Source organism: Battus philenor, unplaced genomic scaffold (genome assembly GCF_028537555.1).
Source record: "Battus philenor isolate CCGP_79_NKW_IND1 unplaced genomic scaffold, ilBatPhil1.0.hap1 SCAF_2, whole genome shotgun sequence".
NCBI classification, from domain to species: Eukaryota; Metazoa; Arthropoda; class Insecta; order Lepidoptera; family Papilionidae; genus Battus; species Battus philenor.
The window spans coordinates 12402975-12421658 of NW_027181682.1; the positions used below are offsets into that span (position 1 = coordinate 12402975).

Consider the following 18684-nt stretch of genomic DNA (forward strand, 5'->3'; position numbering starts at 1 on the left):
TTCACCGGCTTCTCAATCCGACACGTGTCACCCGATCTGTTACCAGACAAATAGCAGAATATAAACAGCTTGCCCTCTTCGCACCCCCAAGCTTCGTCAAAACTGACGTCTGCCATACCGTTAAACTTATTGGATTCGTTATGATTTATGAAGATTTATGCAAACAGTTATTTCTTTATCCTTCAATGTTAACATTATTATTTCACTTTAATATAAATACTTCGGAAAATCTGTTAAATCCATCATTTATATAAATCCTAATAATTAAAAAAAAAGATTCGATTTGCGTATTTGTATTGATTAAAACGCTTAAGAAAATTTTACTTAGAATAAATCTTAAAAAAATCTTTTGTTTTACTTTTTACGAAACATTAAGTTAATCAAAAAATATTAATCTTTGAGTTTGTATAGTTTAAAGAGATATATTTATTAATGATTGTTATGAAATATTCGACATTTTTAAACAACATAATCTTAACTACATCTTTAACGCGTATAAAGAATGTTTGATTTTTTTTAATATGTGCGCATTAATATATTATTTCCACAATAAAAAACTCCAAAATTAAAAATGAGGATTACAACTACACAACGCATCGACATAACCGTGGGCAAATAAAGTAATCCCTTTTGACGATGGTAATAATTAACTAGTGTATTGGTACTGAAAGTATTTCAATTTAATCTTTCAGCAACAGTGCCCAAAATGTAATAAATATTGGTAGAGAAAAAATGCACTTCAGATTCTATATATATCCAAACACTAGTACGTCTATTGTCTCATTTGAAGTTTTTGCTGTTAGCCTTGCGACTTTTACAGCTTCATCGGAAACGAATTCACAGAACGGAGGGGTCCATGAACTATATAAAATTAAAGAATTCGAGTTTCCGAACCCGTATCAGCACTCGGCGGGAGGACGAGGAAGTCACACAAGGTAGTGGCCGCGAGATAGTAGCAGCGGGGCTCACCCAACCAGCCCCCGAGGACACAAACCCAGCGCGACCCAGTCAGCCGGCAGAACTTGCGGCCAGCGCGCCCAAGTAAGTCTGTCTAGTCAGTGTTACTAATCGTGTGCTGAATGAAGAGTTAAGTGTGGAGGGCGGCGTTGACCACTCGGCAATATAAGGAAGGATACTGATCCTACCTCAGATCGCCCACGCTGTTCGCGGGGGCGTCGTCGGGAGGCCGATGCCGTTTACGTAACGGACGGTAGGAAGTGTGATGAATAATTTTTGAGCATCGCACGCGTTTTTTCGTGCGGTGAGCGGTCGGCAGTGGAGTGGTTCCTTTAGTTGGTGTTATTGCTTGCAGTGTAGTGAGTGTCTGAAGCGTGCGGTGTGTGGTGAGTGAATTGTAGGAACCCTGCGATAGGATCTGAAAGGACGTCTTTTGGACGCCTTACGAGGTTTCTGAAGGAGGTGCCGGGGGAGTACGTTTGCGTTAGCGGATACGGGTCTTACGCAAGTCTTATAGAGGAGGATTTTGTGCCTGAGGGACAGCTTACTTGAGGGGCTGAGGAGGGGGTAAAGCCTGAACAGTATGGTGCGGGCTTTGTTTGCGACGAGGTTAGTGTGCTTTTGAAATAAGAGCCTAGTATCGAAGGAGACACCTAGGTATTTTACGGTTTTCGTCCAGGGGACGGAATGACCGTAGAGGGATATGACGCCCGGATTTTGACCGAGTCTACATCTAAGTTGGCGGGATAGTTTGACGACGATCGCATGACTTTTGTCAGGGTTCACGTCTATACAAGTACGTGAGTTGTGTAAGTGAATTTATACACACATATGATACCCTTATGATACCCTATACACATACACAATGTGTAGGATCTGGTTACAGTCCTTGTTGTTATGATTCTGTTTACGTAATTAACATAAAAACATCACGGTTTGTGTATATTACATTGTTATTTGCTACAAATTATAAATAATTAAACGAATGTACATAATAATATAATTAAAAATCATTCACTAAATTTCGATGAAGTTACATTTAGGCTTTAAGTTACATCGAAATTTAGTGAAAGATGTGTAACAAATTATACATGAAATAATAGAATTAACTTTCATCAAAGGTTCGTCGATGTCTCTTTTCTATCTAGAAAATTTACAAAGTTCTCTTTGTAAGTCAGCACTTATGTTGTAAAATATTAGATTTAAAAATTCGTAAAACCACACTCAATATTATTATATATTCAAACTCCTAATATATATAATAAAATCTGTGAACATTATAACACATCACTTCCAATTTTATACAAATTTGGACACCGAATTTTCTGAGTAATATATGTTCATACATGTTTCCGGCAAAGTTGGATTCCTTGGAGATAAAACCATTACAACTTCAAAGATTGATGAGTGTGAAAATTGTACGAAAAGTTTTTACTTAAAGAAATTTATTTCAAAATAATAACGATTAATAATATCGTGACTAAGGATTGGTTTTAATTAATTTTTCTTCTTAATTAGTAAAAGTTTTTTTTTTTATTTAAAGAGTTAAAACTCTTTAAATAATTAATTATATCATAGTCTAAAACAGTAGTGATGTCTATTTACCAAAGAGATAATTATTTATTAAAAATGTACAAACATATAAATTTGTTATTAAAAAATCTTGACAAAATATTTAATGTAAAATTCGGTGGAGGAAGAGCCTCCGTAAATATTAGTCATTTGGTTACTCTTATTAAAAAGGTAATATTTTTGGTTGAGATTAAAAATTTAATAAAGTTTCTCTGGTGTCGAAAGCGCTATATTTTGAAGTGTTTGTTTTTGATGAAATGTATATATTTTTTTAAATTATATATAACCTAGGCAATTGTGAACGACACAAAACGATATTACATCTTTATTAGCTTATACTGTAATATAAATATTAAACTTTAAAAAAAAGTTACAGTAACGTACAAACAAGGTACAAACAAATAATTCCACCATAGTTATTTTTTTTTAAATTTATTACAACAAATGATATTTATGAATACGGTTTCAAACACGATACTTTCTTTTTCATCTATATCAGATCGAAGGTCTGCTAAATATGTCATGTAAATATTTTATATAGCGTAGGTACGTCCCATAAAAGCTGTGGCCAGCTCGATAAAAGCGACTAGCCTTTCCTTTTTAAGAATGAATATTTTATAAATACCTCTTTCAAAGCGCCCATTAGACAACAGCACTTGCTCCATAAAAATATAATGTCTATGAATCGTGTGTGTACATGAATATGCCCTTGTTTAATTATTATGTACATTTACAAAAATGTTTTCGCTTTTAGACTTGAATTTAACATGTGTCTATTTTTATTTTCTTTGTGAATTTTACTAAAACTTAGAAAGGTATCTTTAGGTCTCCTTGCAATGGCAAATCCAATTGATATTAATGAGAAAAAGTTTTATCTGAAAATTATTAATTTCGTTCTTAATCGTTGGAAAACGCAGAAATTATTAAGTATACAAACATAAATAACGTCACACGCTTATGACCTCGGTGTTGGCAAACGATCAAAAACCGACCGGATTGCTGCGTAGCCGAGTTTCGCTTTGATTGTGACATAAATTGACCACAAGGATCCTTTTCCCCACTAATGACCCTCTTTAGGCAGCCTTGATGTTAAATAAACAAAAGTAGGAGTCAAGTTTTGAGATAGGCCAAGATTTATTTACTAAAACAATTTGCATACTTAATAAACGCAGCAATTTCACTTTAAACATTTTTTTAATAAAAATTTCAGTAACATTTTAAATAACTTATTTATCAGTGCCTGTATAAATAAAGTTTTCCCTTAATTAGTTTAGGTTTCTTAACTTAATCATTTTTGGATTATTACTGATATATATAAATAAAGCTTTTCTTTAGTATGAAATACGGTGTCTGGATCACATGTTTTTTACAATTAACAAACCAACTGTTATTGTAATATAACCAGTGTTTATAATATTTCCTAACAATTCATTTAAATCTTTTGATTGGGAAAATTTTAGCAATTATTTTTGATTGGAATGGTGGATATCCCGGGAACCAAAATATTACTATAAATAAGCCAAAATAATTTTTTATACCTAAGCCTCGATTTCATTGAGTAAATAAATCTATCTATGGGTATTATACGCTTTGACAATAGAATCCTAGATAATGCTAAGAAATCTCCTATTGCTTGACATAAAAAATGTTAAAGAACGTCTGTATACAGGGGTTATTACATTGTTGGAATAACGTGGAAATGATGTGTTCATTTTTAGGCTATTTCAATGTTAACTAGAAACGTAATTTTATATTTTATTCTCTTTTATTCTATAATAAGAATAATAACAATAATCTATTTAAAAGAATTATAATACAGCTCCCACTTAGTTTCTTTCGTCTGTCAGTTCTTCTTAGGTATGAGGGGTGTATCATCTAAACAGGTGGTAGAGACATCTCAGAGATAAATCTCTTATTGACGTTAAGATGTCTCATGAATTACAATCCATCCACAATATTTCAATTATTTACTTTGCTTCCAAGGGTGTAGATACAGATACACGTAGATTTTCACTTCATAGCGTAAGCCTTTACCAAAGATATCTATGGGGAATATATCAAAATTGCTACGCTTGACAGGCGGGATTGCGATTTCAGTGGACTTATGGTACACAGATGACAATGCTACCTATCCTCTGGAATTATGTTTTTGAGCGGTGACAATCCTATGTAATAATTGTACAAAGTGTGAATCACAAAACATTGTAACCCGGGAATCGAAACCGCGATCTATGATTGCAAGTTTCAGCCCTTTACCCACTTGGCTACCACTTCTCACTTGCAGATAATGGTAACCTATAAATTTAAATGTCATCCTACAACACTATGTCACTTATATCTCAATTAAATATTGTAAATGAGTAACATTCATAGCTATGCGGATAGCAGTACTAGGGATCGTTGATTCAAATTGCAAATACTACCCATAAAAGCGTCCACGAAAACCGAAATAAAGTGAGACGTCAAAAAATATTTGAATAAAACATCAAAATAACTACAATTACTTTTTTAAATTCCACATAGAATGTAATGCAGAGAACTATGTAAATGAAATTATGTTATCCAAAATATCTTGAAATGTAACCTGCACGGCTCTTATTTTTAATAGTTGGTCCCAGGGCATATTTAAAAGGTAATGTTATACAATTTACACAAAGGTTTTCGCATAATAGTCGCGTATTTCATCATTAATCTCTGACCTTCCAGTGATCTATGATTTTTATATCGAACGAAACGTCATTTATTACAGAACGTATGTATGGTAAGGTGAAACGATATGGAAGTAATGGGATATCTCGACAGTTATATCACTTCATAAATACACGATAATTTAAATTTAGAATTTAGTTCCAAGTAACTTATTACACATAGTTACAGTATTATTAAATTTGCTATTTATGCTTATATAGGTCATAAATTATTCTTTTTTCTTCTCTTATCCTCAAACAGCATATTACAATTCGTACAATTAGAACTAACATTAAATAAACAATTAACACTAACATTAATTAAAAACGTTCATTTTTTGTAACACGAATAAATAACTATCGTCGTATAATTCTCTAAAATACTTTGTGTAATAGAATCTTTCTTGTCTATAATTGAAGAATTGAGATATAATATTACAAAACTAAATAGCGAGTGTTTTTAAAAATTAAAAATAATTAAATTATCTGGTGGTAATTTATCACAGTATTTCAAATGTTAATAAAAAACTTTGATTTTTCGGTAATAGCATATAATCATAATACGATGTTTGGTATTTCTTTTCTGTTTACTACAAAATTATTGAAGTAATATTCGGTTGCAAGTTATAGTTTATTTAAAACCGACCATTTGATTACTGCCAGGAACTCTTCAATAACTTGACTCAAAAATAAGCAGTCTAAATAGGATTGTTTATTTGCGTCTAAGAAATAATGTTTTTATTCTTAATACCGTCGTCACTTTCAAAGTAATATTGTTAGTAAGTATCAAATAAAACATAACGTTATAGTTTACTCGTGTGCTTATTTATAATGACTATGTAACCACATACAAATTCTACCCGATCTGCGTGTATTGTATATAAGTTACATTTTGAATATTCTGTTCTTGGGGTGCTGCCAAACTTTCATGAAACGGAGAAATGTAACTTAGTTAGGATCCCAATTTAACAAGCTTATTTAGACTTTGGGCGCTCCTTTTGAAATTCCTGCTTCATTTCAAAGGTTGCTTTGTAGTCCTATGCATTACCCTTTACAATTATAATTCTTACTTCCTCATCATAAATGTACTACGTATGTATTATGCGTCTATTGAGTTTAAATTTAAATAAAGTTAAATAAAAATTATTTATTGTAGTAAAACAAACCGAAAAAAAAGTTTAAATATTTCCTTGAAAAATATTTGACAGTTCATCGCAATAATTTCACATCTATGATGTGTCTGTCAGACGTTCCGGTAACGGGTTGTAATTTTTATTTTTATATTTTAATACACGTTTAACTATTTTAGAAACATGTACAAATAGTCCTACACTTGGGAATAATTTTAAAAATACGTAATACAGTTTTTTAATAAACTTTCTTGGGTTTGATTCTTTCAATTGATTTCGATTTCACTTGAAATTTATCCATGGAACAGCCTGTATACATAACGCTTTTTTACTTTTTTCTCTTCAAGAATCCTTAAATTCTCGCAGCCCTTGAAAAATTTCTTAAAACCTCTTTAAACCTTTAAATGTATTGCATCGTTTCCAATGTTACTCAAGACAATCTCAACATTAACAACGTTTTATGCTGCATACTGACTTTTTGAACATAGATTGTATAAAAAAAACTTATTTTATATGAATTCGATCAAATTGAGAATCACGTTTATGAAAGTAAACAAAAATCTGTGGCCTAGTTAATAACATAGTCCAATAGGTAATGCCATATACAACATGAAATAATTTTACGATCGTTTACATTATATTCTTAAAAAAGATCATTTCTAGCAACGTAAAGGAAACACTAAAAAATAACCCGCATCAAAAGCGTAGTAATCCTTTAAAGTTTAAAGTGCAAAAGTTTCACCATTATACGCTTTTATATATTTCACTGTAAAGAGAAAAGTTTAAATACTGCTCCGATATTAAAGCTGCTTTTTAAAGTACTTTAAATGATATTTAAGTGAAAACTCTGTTTAATATACAATAAATTATTGTGTTTTATTATGGCTACCGTTCGTCTGCTACTCCGCCCATGTCGTAGTGCAGTTCCTTCGTAGTTTCACATAATACTTTTTAAATAGTTTCAATGATTCATTAATTTTTAACGTTCTAGTACCTGGCCCTTCTTTACTTATCTTTTACGATAGGTAGGGGATACCTTAGCTCTATTCTAATGAACCCGAGTTAAAAGACTGGTGGGACGATGTGTTTAGTGCCACAGCCATCATGCCACCGAGCATGATACGAGCACTTTCTCACGAACTCGTCTGCGGCCTTTTATGTGCCATTCTCTACCAGTGCAACCACCACTGCTAGTGACAAGCAAAAGACATTCATTTGTTAAATCAGAATCTTCTGCTCGGAATCCCAATACCCGCCTATAACACTTTCTTCTTTTTTATTATGGAACTGTTTACTATCGCGTACAATAAAGAATATTAAAAAAAACGTACAGATGTTTTATTCAATTTCTCATTATTAGTTTAAATGAAATATATACGTAAAAAAGAAATGTTTTTAAAAAAAAAAGATAATCGAAGAGCCATTTGTAATGGCTATAAAGAGATGTAAAAAACCGATGCTTTTTCACCCGACGGAGATGAGATTTCGTACGGATACGATCGCTTCAAGGATAATTTAGTTAAGAGCCTTTTACCTTGTAAGAAATACTCGTGTAAAGTTTTTATTAGAATTTGGTTAGGTCAATGTTAAGCATGAGCAAAATAAAATTAATTTAAAAAAAATTATAGACCTAATTTTTACAGAGAATATTAAAATTTTATAATCTGGTCACTCATGAGGTCGCAAAAAATTCACAGGTTTATGATATAAAACCTCTATCGATTCGGTATAGTATTTATAGGTAATGGCTCGAGTCGGAATGTCCAGGGACACTTCAATCGCTTCATTACATGCTTGGGTTCTGCAAAAAGGTTTTTAGTCTTAACCTCTCTGCTATCATCCGATAAAGCCTTAAATGCTAAGGAGTGTGCGTTTGTACATTATTTGTCGATGTCAAAAAACAGGCATGCCACTAGAATAATACAACTAAAGTTAGATGATGACCAGCAGGCGAGAATGACTGCTGAAAGCTTCCATCATCATCATTTCATCCGCAGAATGTCCTCACACTTCTTCACACTGCTTCTTCCATACATTTGTTTTTTTAAAACAGGTTGCCTAAAATTTTTTCTCCCAACTCCTGTACCACAATAAGTGTCATCTTCGTCATCGTTTCAGCCTATCGATACCTACTGCTAAATATAGACCTTCTCCATACGGCAAGCGGATTGCCGATCGCAGTGTGGTATTATGATACACACAGGAAGCTGCAGCCCACCCTCTGGAAACCTGTTCATGAGCAGCGGGAGTTCTTTATAAATAATGTACTAAGTGCGAATTATAAAAGATTGTGTCCCGGAAAATAAACCCGCGACCTACGATCGCTATTCTCAGCTCTCTAGCGTTAGGCTTCCACTGCTCATAGAAATAGTCCTGTGCAATATTGGCGGTTTTCGATGTTCGGTGTTCGTACGCGTCGTTAGTTATAATTTTAATAAAATAACGTTTATTCTGTATAAAGGTTTTTAAAAAATGAGATATTAAGCTAAATGCGCTTCAGGTTAATTGTGTTTATAACTTTATGCAAGTTATGTTCACATAAAATACTACGTACTAATTGACAAAATATACTTATTGCGTAAAGTACGCATATTCAATAATTTCAATGGTAATGGGTAATAAAAACCCATAGAACTGGAATCATTGAGCGGTGGCAAAGGTTTGATATGCAGTATTCTGTATGAGCATGATATCGCATAGAGAAAATTCCAATATTGGTCGGATAGCAACGCGCCTTCAAAATTGAATCATTTATTTCCTTGTTCTAAAAATAGCTCTTCGAAAATTATCATAAAATTTGTTGTAAAATTGTCTAAATATTGAGGCTAAAAATAAAAATTTAATATTCCACAGCGCCGCCGCTGTATTTATTATTTAATTAATCTAAATATAGAAACGGTCGCTCTCCGGTTTGAAAAAGGATAATTATGTTTCTTGTAACTTCAACGTTGATTTGCTATGTCCACTGGAAACTGAAATGTTTTACATTGCTTTAAAAGCAGTGGAATGTATTAAGACAAACGTTTCCCTTTTTAACTTTTGACATTCTTAATACATTTAGGTTAACCGAAATATACATAAATATATATTTATCTCACCCATCAAATGTACACGATGGTTGGTTATAGATCTAAAAGCCCATTTGTCAACAAAAAGCTTGTAGGACTTTTACACCAACTTCCAATCACTCTTTATAAAGTGATCATTCTAAAATATTTTACATTAACTTATTTTTTCTACTAGAATGCGACGGCAGTATAAAATCTGCAGACAAAATAATAAACAATAACTGGGGAAAAATTTATCTAAAAATGTAATAATCAGAATTTTGAAAAAGATTTTACTTACAATATTATCATTACTGTATTCATTATTTCTGAAACTTATTTCTGGATAGTATGTACCATGTATGAAGAGACAGAAAATAAGCGGTCAACCAATTACACAAAATCACTTTTTAGTGCACAGTAATAAATTTCATAATATAAAATTTGTATAATGCACTTTAAATTAATTAATATTTGATACACAAAAGAAATTAATTTCAGAAAGTGTTTTTAAATGTGTAAAAAATAAAGTGGTTAAATTTTAAATGTTTAAATTTAGTTGTTATTACAACAAAATTTAAAACTGCGATGAAATTTTAAACATGAAAATTTTATACTTACGACCTAAATAAAGAGGAAATTTAAATGAGATCAGCAAGCGGGGAGCATCAACTCAATTATGGAGGAAATTAAGCACTAGACTGTCGACGTGACTAATCGGCCTTGCACCTGTATTTTTGATACATATTCAGAAACTAGACTGTTCACCATATTTTATATGTTTTCTAATAAACCTTTACAAAACAAAACTGCATCGGAAAACTTTTGTTCGATCAAAAACCTGATAAAATGATAGAAATTACTGATATATTTTGCAGTCATTATACACTCCTAAATATGTGTGGAATTTTTGTTTGCTATAGCCTCGGAATATTCATAAAGCAACAGTTATGATAATAGGGGAGAACCTTCTTTAGCTATACTATTTAAAGCAATTAGATTTTATATTAGTTAAAATTGGACTATGGTACTGATGTTATTTTGAACATGAATATGCACAAAATAATTAACTTATAAAAAAAATTAAAAAAGTTTAAAAACAAACTCATGATAAAGACATTTACTGATAATAATAATGCGTTGAAACTTGGCACTATTTATACTAAATGGTAAAATAATAGTTATTTTTCCTGGAGGAGAGGAAATAAAGATAATTTCGCAATTACCCGCATGAATATAGTATCTAACCATTAGTTATTCTGTCCAGACACGGCTCACCCATGTATCACGGGTTAAGGGTGCGATTTATTGCTATTTCTCACCTACTAGCCTTTTTATTGCTTCATTAAGCGAATTAAAGATGAGAGTGCCTATAAAAATATTTTATCTTATGTTTATGAAATTTATAACAAGGAAAAATCTGAGAAACCATGAAAAACAAAAGTATAACTACAAATAATTTTATAATAAGACTATATTTATAAAATTACTTTAAATTACTTTTTTGGAATTTGGACTTTCGATACACTAATATTCACAAGGTGATAGACGAACGCCATTTAAAGGGATGATTGTATAGCACATTTGCTGTGAATTAATGTATAGTACACCTTATACGAAAATCAATGGTTTCTGAAATATTAGATATCGTAATGATAATAAAAGCATTTTTAAAATTTGTATTAAAACTAATAAAAAATTATTATTGTTACTATCTCTGCAGGCTTTAATGCTGCCATAAGTTAATAACTTGTCACATTCAAATAAAAAAATTTAACGAAATTCAAATTGACCACTTTTTACAAGTGATTGGAAAAATGTATACAAGCTATAAAGCTTTTACTTTAGAAATAAAGTATACATTCACCCCTTAAATGTTTAACATTATAACCAATCACCCTGTTTATCCATAATCTAGTATTCCATTACATATTTGCTATATATACATACAATCGCTAAGAATTACTGAACACCGCACCCGGAAAAATTCAAGTTGAAAGTTTTCTTAGTAAAATGTAGTAAAATTACAAGTAACGACACACGTTTCTAGGTTATTCGTCCCCTGGGAGGATAAGGTGTTTACTTGGAAATTGTTTATGAAGTGTCCTATAAAAGTAGGAACTCCAACGAGAAACGATAGTAGTGGCTTTAATAGCATACATTATGCTAAAAATAAATAAATACATATAATTAATAAAATTATTTTAATAAAATCCCACGTTTTAATTGAAATATGGGGTAATATCAGTATTAAATTCGGATTAGTAATAAAATCGCACAGTGTTTATATTTTACATACTTTAATATAAAAATTCAACATCTAAAATATCATACAGAAGTTTAAAAAATATATTTTTAAACGTAACCTTTAAAACACGGACGTCGGTTCACGATAAAATGACAGAAAACATATTGTAGAGAAATTGAAAACCGCATTTGATTGATGAAAAGTTGCAAAAGTTTTCAACATTTACATTTCAAGACATTTTCATCTTCTTTGGAGCACATATAAGCAAATTGATAGTTTTTGGGAGTGTTGCATAAAAGACAAAAAATATATTTCATTTAGAATTTCGAACACAAAAACAGTACTATTTTCTGAAGCATAAAATTATTATTAGTATAGTGTTCACTGTAATATGTACGTCGGCGTACCACAACACTAGCATATTTAATGTAGAGCTTAAGTTAACAAATGTTCAACTTTATTATCCAAACAAACACAATGCACCCATTGTTATCGTTCCAAAAGAACGTTTCAACGTATATTTCCTATTTTATTTGACAAACATTTCTCTTTATTTTTATAAAAGTTAGTCGTAGGTTTCAGAAACAAACAAGGTGTCCTTGCATTTATAACTCAAAGGAAATTTGTTACTAGGGTTGTTTTGTGAAATTATGAGGAAACATTTTCGACGTTAAAATTTGTGTACGTTTTTTAGTTTTTTTTTAGTAGTTGAACAATTTCTGTCTAAGGCTTACGTGACAACTGAAAGTAACCGAGTTGAGCTGATTAGCATGTTGAAGCAGCAGTAGTCATCAACATAACTTGCAGAACTGATGGCTGCTAAGGAGTTCAGGTTCTGCAGTGATGGATACTGACCGGTAACCGCAGCGTAGTACAAGGAGGATAGATGAATTTATTAATAAGGTCGGAAGACGCTCGATGCAGGTTGTTTCCAAACGATCCTAATAAAAATCTGGGGCGGAAACCTTTACCCAACTGTGAACATCCGATGGCTGAAATAATTATGATGATAAAGGCTTACGAAGTAATTCCTTATGGCTGTAAAATGTTTTTTGTTTACTTTATATTCATGAGTAACGGTATACGTTAAAAAGAAAACAGACATAAACAGTATACTCGATGTTTTTTTAATGAATTCAAATTAAATCTATCATTACCTCGCCAATTAAATATTAAGCACTTCAATTTTACTACAAAAATAATACATATTTATGCCAGAGTCCACATTTTTACGCAATATTTAAATAAATTTTATTTAAATTTGAAATTTGTAAAATGGGTCACGCCATTAATTACAACTAAAATAACAAGTTGTAGCTTTTTAATTTTAATTTGACTCTGCTTAAAAATCAAAGAAGCGGTTTCACTTACACTACGCGCTCTCACCCCTGGGAAATTTTTAACTCTTTAAATTATAACGTTACTATTAAAATTACCATTAAATTATATATAAGTAACACATAGTTTAAAACATTGATATAAAATATTTTAAAACAAAACAGTTTGTACACAAATAGAGGAAAACGTAAAAGAAATTAAATAAAATGTAACGTTGTAAAATTATTATCCAAAAATAATTTTAACCACTAACATTTTTGGGAAGTATAACACTCGAGAAATTTTATTTTCTTAACCGTCCTCTAAATTAGATTGGATCCCAAAATCGTCGCGCAATATGTACTTAACTGATAACGAGATTACACTGGATGTGAAGTGAAACGTCGAGAGGCAAAGCCGTAGTCGAAAATATTTTCTTAACTCAAGAAACCAAAGTAGTAAATATCATTGCCGTAAATTTGGAGCTTTATTTGGTTTTTACAAATCCCCTGTTCAGAAACAGTGGTTGTTTTTATACTATTACTGTCTACGTTTTTTTGCGTTCTATAGCTTGGTTTAGCGAAAGATCTATTATATTATATTCTACGATTACTAACAAACAAATAAAATATACTTTATCATTGTTCTACGATGGCCTACCACTGGATGCCATCTCCTTAGGTATCTAATAGGACTGGTTGAAAGCCGCCCGTATCTCCGACGCCTGTCCACCTTGTGATTATGAAAATAGATTACATGAAAAACAAAATGTGATTTTTGTGTTTAATTCCATCACTTAACAGATGGGTTATTAAAAACTTTATAATAACAAATATTTTTAATAATAGCAGAAAAGAATAAAATTCGTGTAATAAGACTGACAGAAGAAGAAAGATGAAAAAAAATTCGAATCCTTTCGTAATTTCTTCAATAACAGACGCTGTAATAATTGTTCTGTAGTTCTTTATTTGTAATTGCGATATTTATGTTCGCAACCTAGTATCTTATTACATTCTCAGGACAAAGCTTTAATGTAAGCATTTATTCCTTACAAATGTACCTACAATTAATCTCCATTTATTTAATATGCAAATTGATTATAATCCTTCATATCTTAAATTAAATTCCTCCCTATGCAAGAGATTAGATCCCTGCTTCGGTACGGTACACCTTGTACATATGTATTCGTAATGCTAGGAAATTCTAGCGCATATGGTTCTCTTCATTTATTTTAATATAACACTTGTAATTAAATTTCACTCCATGATCAATCCATAGCAAAGTTAATTTTTTGTATACATTTTATGTGCATTATAAATTTTTTAGTCGCAATAATAGTCTTAGTAGTGGTTTAAAAAGTGTTTGATGTTAGATTTGTAGACATCTCTAATATTAATTCGGTTATTACAACACACTTAAAAAACGCCACAATTTTGGAGGATCTTACACTTTTCGCCTGACAGCTTAGCAAATTCTTGAGAGATTCGACGTTACAAGTGACACTTCTTTTTCTTGCCTTTTTTCTACCTGACTTGCACTGCTCAAATGGCATTTACAATCCGCGCAGAAATCGGCGTAAATGACGTTTAGCCTAAACTTTTTTTATACATTTTAACATGTTAACGAATTGAGCTTTTCTTCACCGGAAAGTCGTTCTGATTGCGATCGCGACTTGAGGGATATAAAATCCCTCAAGTCGCGAACAGTCGGCGTGACCGCATTAAATGTCAATTTTTTAATAAAAATTCTTAAAACCATAAGAAGTTTTTCATCGTTCAGGTCAGAACAGTCTTTCAACTGTACCATAAGTATAAGATCTATGCGGAAGTTATTTTAACTTTTATTAGCTATTTATAAAACATTACTAACTCTAATCTAATTTACGCTATGTATGTTATAAGTAACTGTTTTCCAAAAACTTATTAATGATGCCCAAAACTTTTTAGTGCATTATATACACGCCACAATAGACGCCCAATGTGAGGTCTCCCACAAAGATAGCCGACTTCACGCGACATTGACAATGTCATCGGTCCAACTAGTGGAACGAAAGCCGCGCGGTCGCTAATTAAGAAGCTTTCTGTCCCAACTGCTAATCTCGACATTTCTTCGATTTCGCAGCAAAGCTCTAAGTTTTATATTGCTCTTTGGGTGATCTTGTGCTTTTTTACAAGTGTGTTCTTACATCGTGTACTGTGGTAATTCACAAAACCATATGTCATCACCTGCAACATACACTACACAAAGACCTTCACCCTTAGATAATACGGTATATAGTATTTAATTATTAAAAAAACTAATTTAAATTCATTATGATAAAGGTTATAAATATATAAAAGCAGTCTTTGTTGTTCTTTATTCTACTATCTTATTTAAAGGAAATGCGTACCCAGTAGTGGTATGTCTGCACACGTAGAGTTTTTATTCGCACGAAAGTAACAAGGCTTGCCTTTTTGTCTTTTTTGTTGTAGTGAATGTTGTTCGCCACAGGTTTTACGAGCGCTCCTATGCGATATCAAATATTCATATAACAAATTCGGTACGTGTTCGCTCGTAAAAACGTGTACGAACCAATAAAGACATCACCGAACGTACAGCGTGATATTTTAGCTTTATCTACACCGTAAATAAGGTTTATACATCAACATTGCATATAAAGATTAAACTTAGTGAAAACACCATATATCCGTTAAAAACCACCCAACAATATTATATCACTTCGGCTTAACTTTAAATTCTGAAGCTTATAATATCATAGTTTAAAATTATTAATAAGTACATAAGTTATTAATAGCTAATTTGTCAGTAAAAAGCTTTACTCTGAAATATTTCATTAATTATTTCTTCTATTAGAATGAGACAGGTCAATTACTTCTAGCATCACAAAGTCTGCAAGGGCAGTAATTAATAGTAATATGTAGTAATTCAAATTTCGAAAAAGCTTGTCCTTATTATGCTATCATTTCTCGATCTGTTATTTCTAAAATCATTGATTTTTATGAGGTGAACTGAAAATTATTAACAGCAAATGAGGTACAATACCCTGGGATGGAGATAATGCTCTACGAAGTCGAAATTAGCCGATAGTCTCTTTCCGAAGGTCGGTGTGTAATATTTATCGCCAGGTACGGTATACATTCATTTACACATCTGAAGCTTTTACGCCTATATGTAACCATCCTGTATATATTGTACCATACACTTGTTATGTTGTTAACAAGTTAATATGTAACGTCTCCGGTCACCGAAGTCAAAGCAGGATTATCGCCCGGGTAAATCTTATCGACCAGTTACAACCCAAAATTTTTCTTCTTGCTAAAATGAAAGGGTAACCATTTTGTTTCTTTTATATTGTATACATATTTAACTGAGCAGTGGGTGTCCAACGGTAGAGAACTCAGACTAGTGATCAGATGTCGGAGGTTCAAGACTCTGGATACAATCTTATAATTATAATAACTTACTATAATACTTCCTATATAATTAATTCATTATGTGAATTATCACACTTTGTGCAATAATTTTAGAGGATTGCCACTGCTCACTAACAAGTTTCCAGATGATAGGCAACAGCGTCCTCTACAAACCATAATATCTCACAGCGATCGCCAACTCGATTATGAAATAACACCCATAGATATCTTTGAGGGAGCCCTAGGCCTTGCAGTGGGCTTCTATGGACAGAAAAGACGGTATGTTTAATTACTACTACTGCTTGAACTAATTTAATAATTCAGCCTAGGGATTATAAGATATAATAAAATTTATATTTTTTGTTTAGACACTTTGTAACAGAAAATGATAATGTTAACGCCTTCACATGCAATATAGTGAGAAGATACGATTCTACGAAAATATACCAAAAAAACTTATAACAAAAATATAATAAAGATTCAAGCATGAATATTTGATGTTGCTGATTATAAAGTTATGTAATGTTCTATATAAATATGCAATTCTGCTTCGTTGCATGGTAAATGAAGCCAACTTCAGTGAAACGGCGGAAATAAATCAACCCGCGATACATTTAATGCGGCGGATCGGTGTGCCGACCCGACTCTGCGCAAACGCTATAGCACGCCTAACAAGTCCTGCATCGTCCACGACACCTCCCTGTAATGAAAAACTTTAAAATATTCAAATTAAAACAAAAAGCGCCTGTTAAAATTTAAACTGCATTAAAATTCAATTTTAACATCAACACCAAAAATATATACCGGCAATGCTCGGAGCTTCACAGCGAGATCGAAACAGAAATGAGGAAATCTCTAGAAGAACTTATATCGCCGACGCTCATTGCTCACAAAACTGATGCCGTGGGGGCCTGTAAGGTTTTTTTGGTTCCTCCTGTATGGTGTGGGACAAAGACGTTACAATTTCGGATAAAAAGTTTTTCAGAAATATTTTTTATTGACACTTGTCTTCTTTTTTTCCTGCAGCTCGTAAGGATCTCGAGCGTGGGTAGAATTCACACTAACATAATGATGATGAAAAGAATGACACAAATATTAACTTTTCGTGTTGTAGATAATTTCTTTTAAAAATAATCTTAATGGAATCAAACGCAGGATACGAAACGTCGGTATCTCAATAGATAAAGAAAAGTCCTAATTATGCAATAAATGCAAGCGCTAAAAACGTCATTAATGCACGTTTAATAACATTTTCATTTTCATTATTAGCTTCCCTTCCCTTTAAATTTCGTGAGTACAAGCGCCTGCCAAATTAAGTATGCAAATTTTGTATTCGAGTCAGGTCTTTAAGCGAACACTTTTAAATTGGAAGTCATTGTTACAAAAATTGACATCTCTTAATATTTTTTGTTTTACATAATATCCAGTAAAGTAGTAAGATATGTAAATTATCTTTGTTATACCTTTACATGTTGAAAGTATTATATGCGTAACTCTCTAAATTGAAGTTTTGTTGATCTATCTTAAAGTGTATATTAAGTGATATTCATTTTTTTAGCAGATCTAAGCCATTATTTTCTCGATTTCTCTCAATCGGCTCGTTGGTCTAGGGGTATGATTCTCGCTTTGGGTGCGAGAGGTCCCGGGTTCAAATCCCGGACGAGCCCAACTTTTTTTTTATCATTATTAATAACTAGTAAACAAAATAAAACAATTTACTATATATTTTTGATTTCTTCCTTTTCTTGATAACTTGAAATATTTTTGGGCGAAAATTTTTTTATTTACTTAATAATAATAATCCTTATCGAAAGTTCTGAAAATTACATTTGCAACATTACTAGTATTAGATTTAAAACAACAAATCATTGTGTATTTTTAATATTTAAGAAGGGTAATAAATTGTTTTTGTAAAATAAAAGAAACTGGTAGAAAAATTCAAATTGTTAGTCAGCTGGCTCGTTGGTCTAGGGGTATGATTTTCGCTTAGGGTGCGAGAGGTCCCGGGTTCAAATCCCGGACGAGCCCAATTTTTTTAAAACAATTATCTGTATAAATTTATGTACGCATTTAATTTTAAAGTAAATTTACAATTTAATAATTTACCGTTTTATTATATTTTTTTAATAAAAATTGAATCATCAACTCGTTAAATCTTATCGGAACGGCAATTTTAACACGAAAACTATAACAAATGTGCGGAGAATCTGTAGTTCAATGACCCCTGCAATTTATAGCAGTGAATCATATTTTTATATTTTATCTGTATTTACGGTATCGGTACAAAATATTGCTATCAATCAATGAGGTATT

The 18684-nt window shown here is 31.7% G+C and overlaps 2 non-coding genes across 2 annotated transcripts; both read left to right on the forward strand.

Annotated features, from left to right (window-relative positions):
- The first annotated feature begins 17966 nt into the window (after nucleotides 1–17966).
- TRNAP-UGG (transfer RNA proline (anticodon UGG)) lies at nucleotides 17967–18038 on the forward strand. The gene has a single exon. It is a non-coding gene; the product is annotated as a tRNA-Pro (tRNA).
- A 289-nt stretch (nucleotides 18039–18327) lies between these two features.
- Nucleotides 18328–18399, forward strand: TRNAP-AGG (transfer RNA proline (anticodon AGG)). Its single transcript has one exon. It is a non-coding gene; the product is annotated as a tRNA-Pro (tRNA).
- Nucleotides 18400–18684: the final 285 nt, after the last annotated feature.